At 40.5% G+C, this 8186-nt stretch overlaps 1 protein-coding gene across 2 annotated transcripts in view; it reads left to right on the top strand.

Moving 5' to 3' along the window:
• The first annotated feature begins 2945 nt into the window (after window positions 1–2945).
• Window positions 2946–8186, top strand: part of UBAP1 (ubiquitin associated protein 1) — a 61104-nt gene continuing 55863 nt past the window's right edge. The window contains exon 1 of one of the 2 annotated variants that reach the window (XM_039247042.1): window positions 2946–3156. The gene's annotated coding sequence lies outside the window, so the exon portion shown is untranslated. Of the gene's footprint in view, window positions 3157–3368; window positions 3532–8186 lie in introns of those variants that run through there. The other variant, XM_039247044.1, reaches the window with a different exon arrangement.

Here is an 8186-nt window from a genome sequence, read left to right as displayed (position 1 = left end):
AAAACATTAAAAAAAAAAAAAAAGAATGGCTTGTGTCTGGGGCACCTTGGTGGCTCTGTCAGTTGTGTGTTCAACTCTTGATTTCAGCTCAGGTCTTGGTCTTAGGGTCACGAGTTCAAGCCCTACATTGGGTTCCATGCTGGGTGAGAAGACAACTTAAAAGAAAAAAAAAAAAAGAATGAATTGTGTCCATGGGGAACAGGGAGACACAGCAGGCTGGTCCAGGAGTAGATGGTCAGAAACCTGATTCCCACTTAAAGCAAGAAGGCAGAGAAGGAAAAATTACTTATCAGGAGACATAGGCTGATGGGGAAATCTCAGGAAGTCCTTATATGATGGGGGAGGCTTGTTTCTGGTTTGAGAGAGTCCTACTCTAAGAGGCGCAGGCCCAGACCTCCCAAAGTTTTTCCCTTCCTAATCCTCCATGGCACGATAGTCTTGCTTTTCTTTTCTTTTTTTAATTTAAATTTCTTTTGCTTTAATTTATGTATTTTGAGAGAGAGAGACAGCATGAGAGAGAGCCTGCACAAGCAGGCAAGGGGAAGAGAAAAGGAGAGACAGAATCTTAAGCAGGCTCCGTGCCATCAGCACGGAGCCCAATGGGTGGCTTGTACTCACAAACTGTGAGATCATGACTGGAGTCAAGATTAAGAGTTAGATGCTTAACCAACTGAGCCACTCACGCGTCTGGCACCACAGTCTTCTAATTCCTTTTCTCCTTGTCACTACTTTTCCATCTCCTTCCCTGCTTCCTCTTCCATGCCCTATTTGTCAGTGTCCCAAAGGTCCTATCCTCAGGAATTTTAAATAATCTGATTTTCCATTCTTCTAGCCAAATCTGCAAGAATTTGAGGTCAAAAACCTTGAGTCCTTTCATTTCCATTGTGCATCAAATCTGGGAGCACATTCTTACTGCTCTACATTCAAAATGTACTCAGAACCTAGGCATTTCTAATCAGTTTCATTGCTACTACAACTCTACAGTCCTATTTAGGACTATCATTTCCTGCTTAGAGTACTGCAATAATCTCTGAATGGTCTTTCTTCTTACACCCTTGTCTTTCTTTAGCTTATGCTCAGTGAGTAGTTAGAGTGATCCTGCTAAAAAAGATAATTTCCCTTTTCTGCTGACAACTCTTCAATGGCTTTCAGCTCATTTAAAGTAAAAGCCAAATTCTTTAAAATGATCTACAGGACCCTATGTGATTTAGTCCCGTTACCTCTCCGACTTCATCTCCCAGTATTCTCCCCTTTGTTCAGGACCTTTTACTTGGTGTTCTCTTGAGTTGGTATTTTCTTCTAAATATCTGCAACTCTTTCACTTCATTCAGTTTTTTGCTCAGATGTCACCTTTCCTTGGCCATCCTTTATAAATTTCAACCTTGGATACCTTCTCTCTCCTTTCCTCTGCTTTATTTTCTCTTAACACCTATCGCCATTATTATTAGTCATTTTCCTCTAGAATATAAGCTCTGTGAGAGCAGGAATTTGGGGGGAAAGAAGTCTCTTTTATATACTGCTCTATCCCCAGTGGCTGGTATACTGCAAGCACTCAGTAAATGCTTGTTGAATGATGAATGAAAAGTTTAATTGCTCAAGGAGTATCAGTTTACTACACATGTCTGCTCCTTACCTCTTTCTAATTTCCAAGTTTACATTCCCTCCTGAACATCTCTCTGGAAATTTTGTCGTCATCTTAATTTGGACAGCTGACCTCATTATTATCTCCTATAGCACTTCAATAAACCTTACTTCTTTTTTGTTTCTGTTAAAAAAAAAAAGATCCCCAGAACTTGCTTTTTCTTATGATTTATTCTCCCATGTAGCAGTTCTCTACATGGGAGTGTTGTTGAATCAATTCCTTAAATCTTGGTTCAGTTCATCCCCTGGTCTCCATCCCTGCTGTCTCTGCTTTACCCCAGTAGATTCAAGTGTGAATCTTTTACTTGGTGCAGAAGTCTGTCATGTAGCCTCCAGTCCATTTTATTCACAGCTACCATTTTAATTCTCCTAATGAAGCTTTTTCAGTTCAGTAGTCTTTCACAAACCTTCTGTGGTTGTCCATTATTTATTGTATTAAGTAGGCGAATAATCCAGAATTAATGATTTGCTATTCTCTGCTTATTTTAACTTCCCCCTTTTGGAATGGCCACTTTCTTTCATTGTGAGTTAAAACTGCTGCACCCTTCAAAGCACAAACATTATCTTCTCTGGAGCTCTGAAGAGAGCATGAGAGGGCACACATTCTTCATGTACAGAGGAAGTGTAGAGATGTGAATCTTTTCTAATCCCTTAGCCAAAAGCCATTTTGTTCAGAGCAATTAATGCACTTGTTAGACCATTATCACTCTGATTTTTCCTAGAGTTAACTGTGCTTCTATTTATCTCACCAAATAGGAACTTTTGGGAACAAAGATTCATCTCATGCGATTATGAATCCTTCATGCACCGGATTCCAAGAAACACGCAATAAATGCACAAGGCAATAAATATTTGGGATTGGATAACCTAGTTTAAATCGTTGCATGTCACAACTGATGGAAGATTTAGAGGTTTTCTTTCAACCCAATCTTTGTAAATGGGGAAAGTGAGGTCCGGAAAGGGTAGGACTTGTATCGGATCACTGACCCGAGACCAGAAGCCTGACATTCTCATACCCAAGTAGGTCTCATTGGTAAGTCTTTGTGCGTCCCTTCACGATTCGACGCTCTCAGATTCTCACCTGCGCCGCTTCTCCAGCTTCTACGCCTTAACCTCGGAGCGACCCGCCCCCCCTTCCCTTCGGGTCAGCAGGGTCCATTCGTTCCAATTGTAGCGGTCCAGGCAACTAGAGTTGTTTGGCAGTAGACGAGAGATTAGTTACGTCACCGTCGACTCCTCCCATTGGCCCAGGGAGGGTGGAGCGCGGCGCCTTGACGTCCGACGCCCAAAGAGGCGGAGTGGTGAGGGGAAGGAGGAGGGAAGTAGGACTTCAACATGGCGGCGGTGGTACTGGCAGTGGCTGCGGTGACGGCCTGGCCCGGGGCGGGCAGAGTTGGAGGTGGTGGCGTTCGCTCTCCCTAGGGGCCGTCAGGAGCTCAGCGGGGACCGAGCCTGGGAGGCCGGCCGGCGCCAGCACCTTTCGGCTTCTGGGACGGCGGAGGCAGCGGCGTTCAGGTGAGGGGGGCCTCCCGCTGGGAGAAGGGGAGAGGGGCGGAGTTGGGGGAGGGGACCGGTACCGGGAGGCTGATGGGGGAGGGTTCCCTGGGAAGAGGTTGGAGGACGAGCCGGAAGAAAGGAGCTACAGCTGAGGGAGTGGGAGGGAGAAGGGGCCAGAAATCCCTGACTTGGGAGGATTCTGGGAGAAAGGTCGGAGTGAGGGGATCCGAGTTGAAGGGGCGGAGGGCAGATGGGATGCGGAAAATGAGTTCGGATTAAGGGAACTAATACCTTGCTGGAAGACAGGCGCAGTAGATGTCTATCTGGCTGGAGTGAGAGCTCGGTGGAAATTAGAGGATGTTGGGGAGGAGGATCCGGGTTTTAGCAAAGAAGGTGAGTGATCTGGAGTTGAGGGTGAGCTGGGGAAGTGAGATGCAGATTTAGTTCTCCCGAGCCGTCGAGATTAGGGAGAAAGAGAGGAAACCAGAGCCTGGGTGAGGGGCCTTTGGGGATATCTTTGACAGTGTCTGGTCTTCTCCACTATGTTTGTTTTGCCTCTTTTGTTTATTTCTTGGGTGGAGACTGACCTGTATAGTCTATCTGGGCCTCAGAAACAGTCCCAAATCTTTCCTGTGGAGCCTCAAGTTATACTTCATTTATTTTATCTCTATCAGGGATCAATGACTTTTGTTTGTCTCTACACGTACTTGTTTCCAGACTTGTCTTTTAAAAGTATGACTGGGTGTGAAAATACATTTTATATTAAACTGAAATAAAAATTTGATAGTTTTTAAACACCATGTAGTGTTAGAAAACCAGATTTGGTAGTTTAGTTGACTATTAAATACTTTATGTTCTAACCCCACTTACTAATGTTTTTCCTCAGTTGTAATTATTAGCATTTGAGAGATTGCATTGACATGGTGGATGTTTTTCTTTGGAATTTTGTCATATTTGATTGTGGGAAAAACAGGTCACTTAATGTTTAGGGATAGCTAGTTCTTTCTTGTCAATGTCCCAAACTAGTTAAATTGAAAGTTTATGCATTATTTTATAACCAAAAAATGAGAAGTTTTCAAAGTCTAAAAGAATTACATTTCTTGCATTAGCCTATAAAATGGAGTTTTATAAATTAAATTTTTATTTGTAATCCATTCTATTTAGTTTTCCTGTTATTTATTTAACATTTAATGTCTACTCTGTGTTGCATAGTCAGTCATTCTCATTTTGGAAATGGGAACATTAATGCTTCTCTAGTGAGCATCTCTTTCACTGCACAGCAAATACTTGCTGTGGCCTCGTTGGAAGAAAAAGTTACTTTAGAAATGAAGACAATGGAAGAAAATGAAAGTTTGTGGATATAAGTTCCTGAATTTTTCTTTTGTTTCAGTTTGACTCATGACCTCATCAAGACATATTTTATGTGTATCTGAAAGATTTTATTATTTAAATTATTTTTATTAACATTAAAAAAAATTTTTTTAAGTAGCCTCTACACGTAATGTGGGGCTTGAACTCACAGCCCTGAGTTCAAGAGTCTCATCATCTACCGACCTAGCCAACCCGGCGCCCCTGAAAGATTTTATTTTATTAAAAAAATTTTTTTTTAGTTTATATATTTTAATAGAGTGAGCGGGGGAGGGGGGTAGGGAGAGGGAGAGAGAAAGAAAGAAAAGGAGGGAGAGAGAGAGAAAGAAAGAAAGAAAGAGAAAGAGAATATTCCAAGCAGGCTTTGTATTGTCAGTGCAGAGCCTGACAGGCTTGAACTCATGAACCGTGAGATCATGACCTGAGTTGGAACCAAGAGTTGGATCCTCAACTGACTGAGCCACCCCGGCACCCCTGAAATGTTTTATTTTTTATTTTTATTTTGAAGAAGACAGTTTCCTGATGTGATAATATTAGGTCTGTAGACAGTTCTTATCAGTGGTTATTAGTTCATATTTCTTAGACTGACAAATGTTCATTTTGTGCATCTTTTACAAATTGAATGTGGTAAGGGATTTAAAATGATTATTCCTGAAGTTTAATTCAGTGACTAAAATCCTCTTGAGTATTTTCAGCATTACAAATGTGTTTTCATTACCCCAGAGTATAGATGGCCAGTATTATAAAGTTTTTCGGATCTCTAAATTGAATGCTTTGAGGTTTGTTTCTTTTTCTTTTTTATTTATTTATTTTTTCTTTTTCTTTTTTAAGTAAGCTCTATGCTTGGTGGGGCTTGAACTTGAATTCGTGACCTCAGATCACGAGTTGTGTGCCCTACTGACTGAGCCACCCAGGTGTTGCTGTTTTGAGATTGTCTTTTTTTAAGTTTACTTATTTTGAGAAAAAGTCTGAGTGGGGGAGGCGCAGAGAGAGAGGAGGGAGAGCGAGAATTCCAGGCAGGCCCTGGGCTTTCATTGTGGAGCCTAGTGCAGGGCTTGAACCCATGAACCAGGAGATCATGACCTGAGCGTAAGTCAGATGCTTAACCAATTGTCAGCCAGGCGCTCCTCCTGTTTTGAGATTTTTAACATGTAGATTATTTTAAGTGTAAACTTTTTCCCACATGCAAACCAAAAAAATCCCAATACCATAAATTCATCATTAATCAGGTAATTTTTCTTTAGATAGGCTTTTTCAGAAAATGCAAAAATTAGTACGTAGTACCTTAAATATTAATTAGTTTATTCTTAGAATTAAAAAAAATCTCGAATTGAATCTTAGAAATCAACTGAGTTTAGATTTTGGCATAGCTTGGGAATCCCTGCTTCTATATCATGAAGATAAGTGAAAATCTCTGGTCTTTTCCAGAATCTAATAAAGGAGAGCCTTTCAATTAAGGAAGAAGTAAGCAGGTATTCCTTTTCTAACCTGCACCGCACAATTTTGTAATATTGAAAATAATTTGAATTAAGAGTAATATTTTCCTATCAATTGAGAGTTTTAATTTTAGGTTTTAAAATTTTAGGTGAGGGGCGCCTGGGTGGCTCAGTCGGTTAAGCGTCTGACTTCGGCTCAGGTCACAATCTCACTGCTCGTGGGTTCGAGCCCCGCGTCAGGCTCTGTGCTGACAGCCAGCTCAGAGCCTGGAGCCTGTTTCAGATTCTGTATCTCCCTCTCTCTCTGACCCTCCCCTGTTCACGCTGTCTCTCTCACTCTCAGAAATAAATAAAAAAACATTAAAAAAGATAAAAAAAAACAATTTATAAGGGGAAGTATGCTAACATTGGGCCTATGCTGATGAGGTAGGCATTGTTAAGCACTTTACCTAATCTCTTAATCTTTGGGTTGTGATTAGGTAGGCAGTTTGTGGTACACATGCTTTTTAGGTATTGAGGAAATTGAGGGACAGTGAAGTTGAGAAATTTAAGGTTATAGCTATAAAATGGTAGAGTCTGGAGTAGGACTCAAATTCATTCAACTTCAATGCCCAAACTATGTCTGCTACACTTTTGTCCCTCTTAGGCAGTCACAGGGCCATTCTAATTCCTATCAAGTAAATTTAAAGTATAACCACTATTTCCATGGCACCTGGGTGGCTTTGGCTTACCTGGTTAAGCGCCGACTTCGGCTCAGGTCTTGATCTTGAGGTTTGTAGATTTGAGTCCCGCATTGGGCTCTATGCTGACAGTCAGAGCCTGGAAACTGCTTCAGATTCTGTGTCTCCCTCTCTCTCTGTCTCTCAAAAATAAACGTTACAAAAATTTTTAAAAACGAAACAAAAAAAGTTTGAAAATGTATAGCCACTATTTTATTCTTAAAAAAATTTTTTTAATGTTTATTTTTGAGACAGAGAGAGAGAGCATGAGGCGGGGAGGGGCAGAGAGAGGGAGACATAGAATGAACTCAAAGCCATTAACTACTGGTTCTCTTTGTAGTATAGTGTAACTGGAATGATTAGTAGTTCATGAAAATTTTAGTCACTAAGTACTCTAGGAGGAAATGAGTACCTGAATATTTTGTACTTAGCAAAATAAACTGGATAAACTGGATAAGAGACTAAGTTTTCTTACTTATATTGCTGTGTCAGGTTGGATTCAGTTCATTAAGGGCCAAATTTGTATTTGGCAGTAGTCTGCATGTGTTCTCATAATTCTGGATTGGTCATTATCAGTTGCTTAATTGCTTACTAAACACTTTGAGTGTTTGAGTCACTGAATTGGCTCATGGTAATTGTGCATCTTGTGGTTACTGAGTCAAGAGCCAGCAGTATGTGTTTTGATTGCCTCACTTCCTCCACAACACTTGATATTGTCAGACTTTTAAATTTTTTTCTAATCTGGTGCATTTGAAATGGTATCTGTTTGGTTTTTATTAGCATTTCCTTAAGTTGAGCCTCTTTTCATTTCTTCACTCGTTATTTGTGCTTCTTTCATGAAGTGTGTGTTCAAGTTCTTTGCCAGTTTTTAATTGTTTCTCTTTTTCTGATTGACTTTTAAGACTTCTTTATATATGTGGGGCGCCTTGGTGGCTCAGTTGGTTAAGCATCCAACTTCGGCTCAGGTCATGATCTCACAGTTCATGGGTTCGAGCCCTGCATCGGACTCTGTGCTGACAGCTAGCTCAGAGCCTGGAACCTGCTTCAGATTCTGTGTCTCCCTCTCTCTGACCCTCCCCTGCTCACGCTGCCTCTCTATCTCAGAAATAAATAATAAAACATTAAAGACTTCTTTATATATGTAATTTTGTGTACTAATTACTTTTAACTTATGGGCTACTAATATCTGTTTTCAATTTGTGACCCATCTTTTGATAGTCCTTTGGTATTAGAAAAGTTCATCATTTTAATGAATTGAATTGTTCAGTTTTTTATGATTTGTGCTTTTTGTATCATAGTTAGGAAACCTTTTCTGCCAGACATGCTATTTTTTGTAAGTTTTTTATGTTTTGTTTTGAGTAATCTCTATCTCAACATGGGGCTTGAACTCATGACCCTGAGATCAAGAATTGCATGTTCTATGAACTGAGCCAGCCAGGTGCCCTAGTGCCTGAAGTATTTTGAAGCAAACCTGAAACTTTCTTGTAAATACGTTGTTATGAACCTTTGGTAAGGTTTTCTTTTA

This window comes from Hyaena hyaena, unplaced genomic scaffold (genome assembly GCF_003009895.1).
Source record: "Hyaena hyaena isolate Hyena2069 unplaced genomic scaffold, ASM300989v1 scaffold_289, whole genome shotgun sequence".
Lineage (NCBI taxonomy): Eukaryota > Metazoa > Chordata > Mammalia > Carnivora > Hyaenidae > Hyaena > Hyaena hyaena.
Note: the sequence above shows the minus strand (reverse complement) of the source record. Positions and strands in the feature narration are given on the sequence as shown.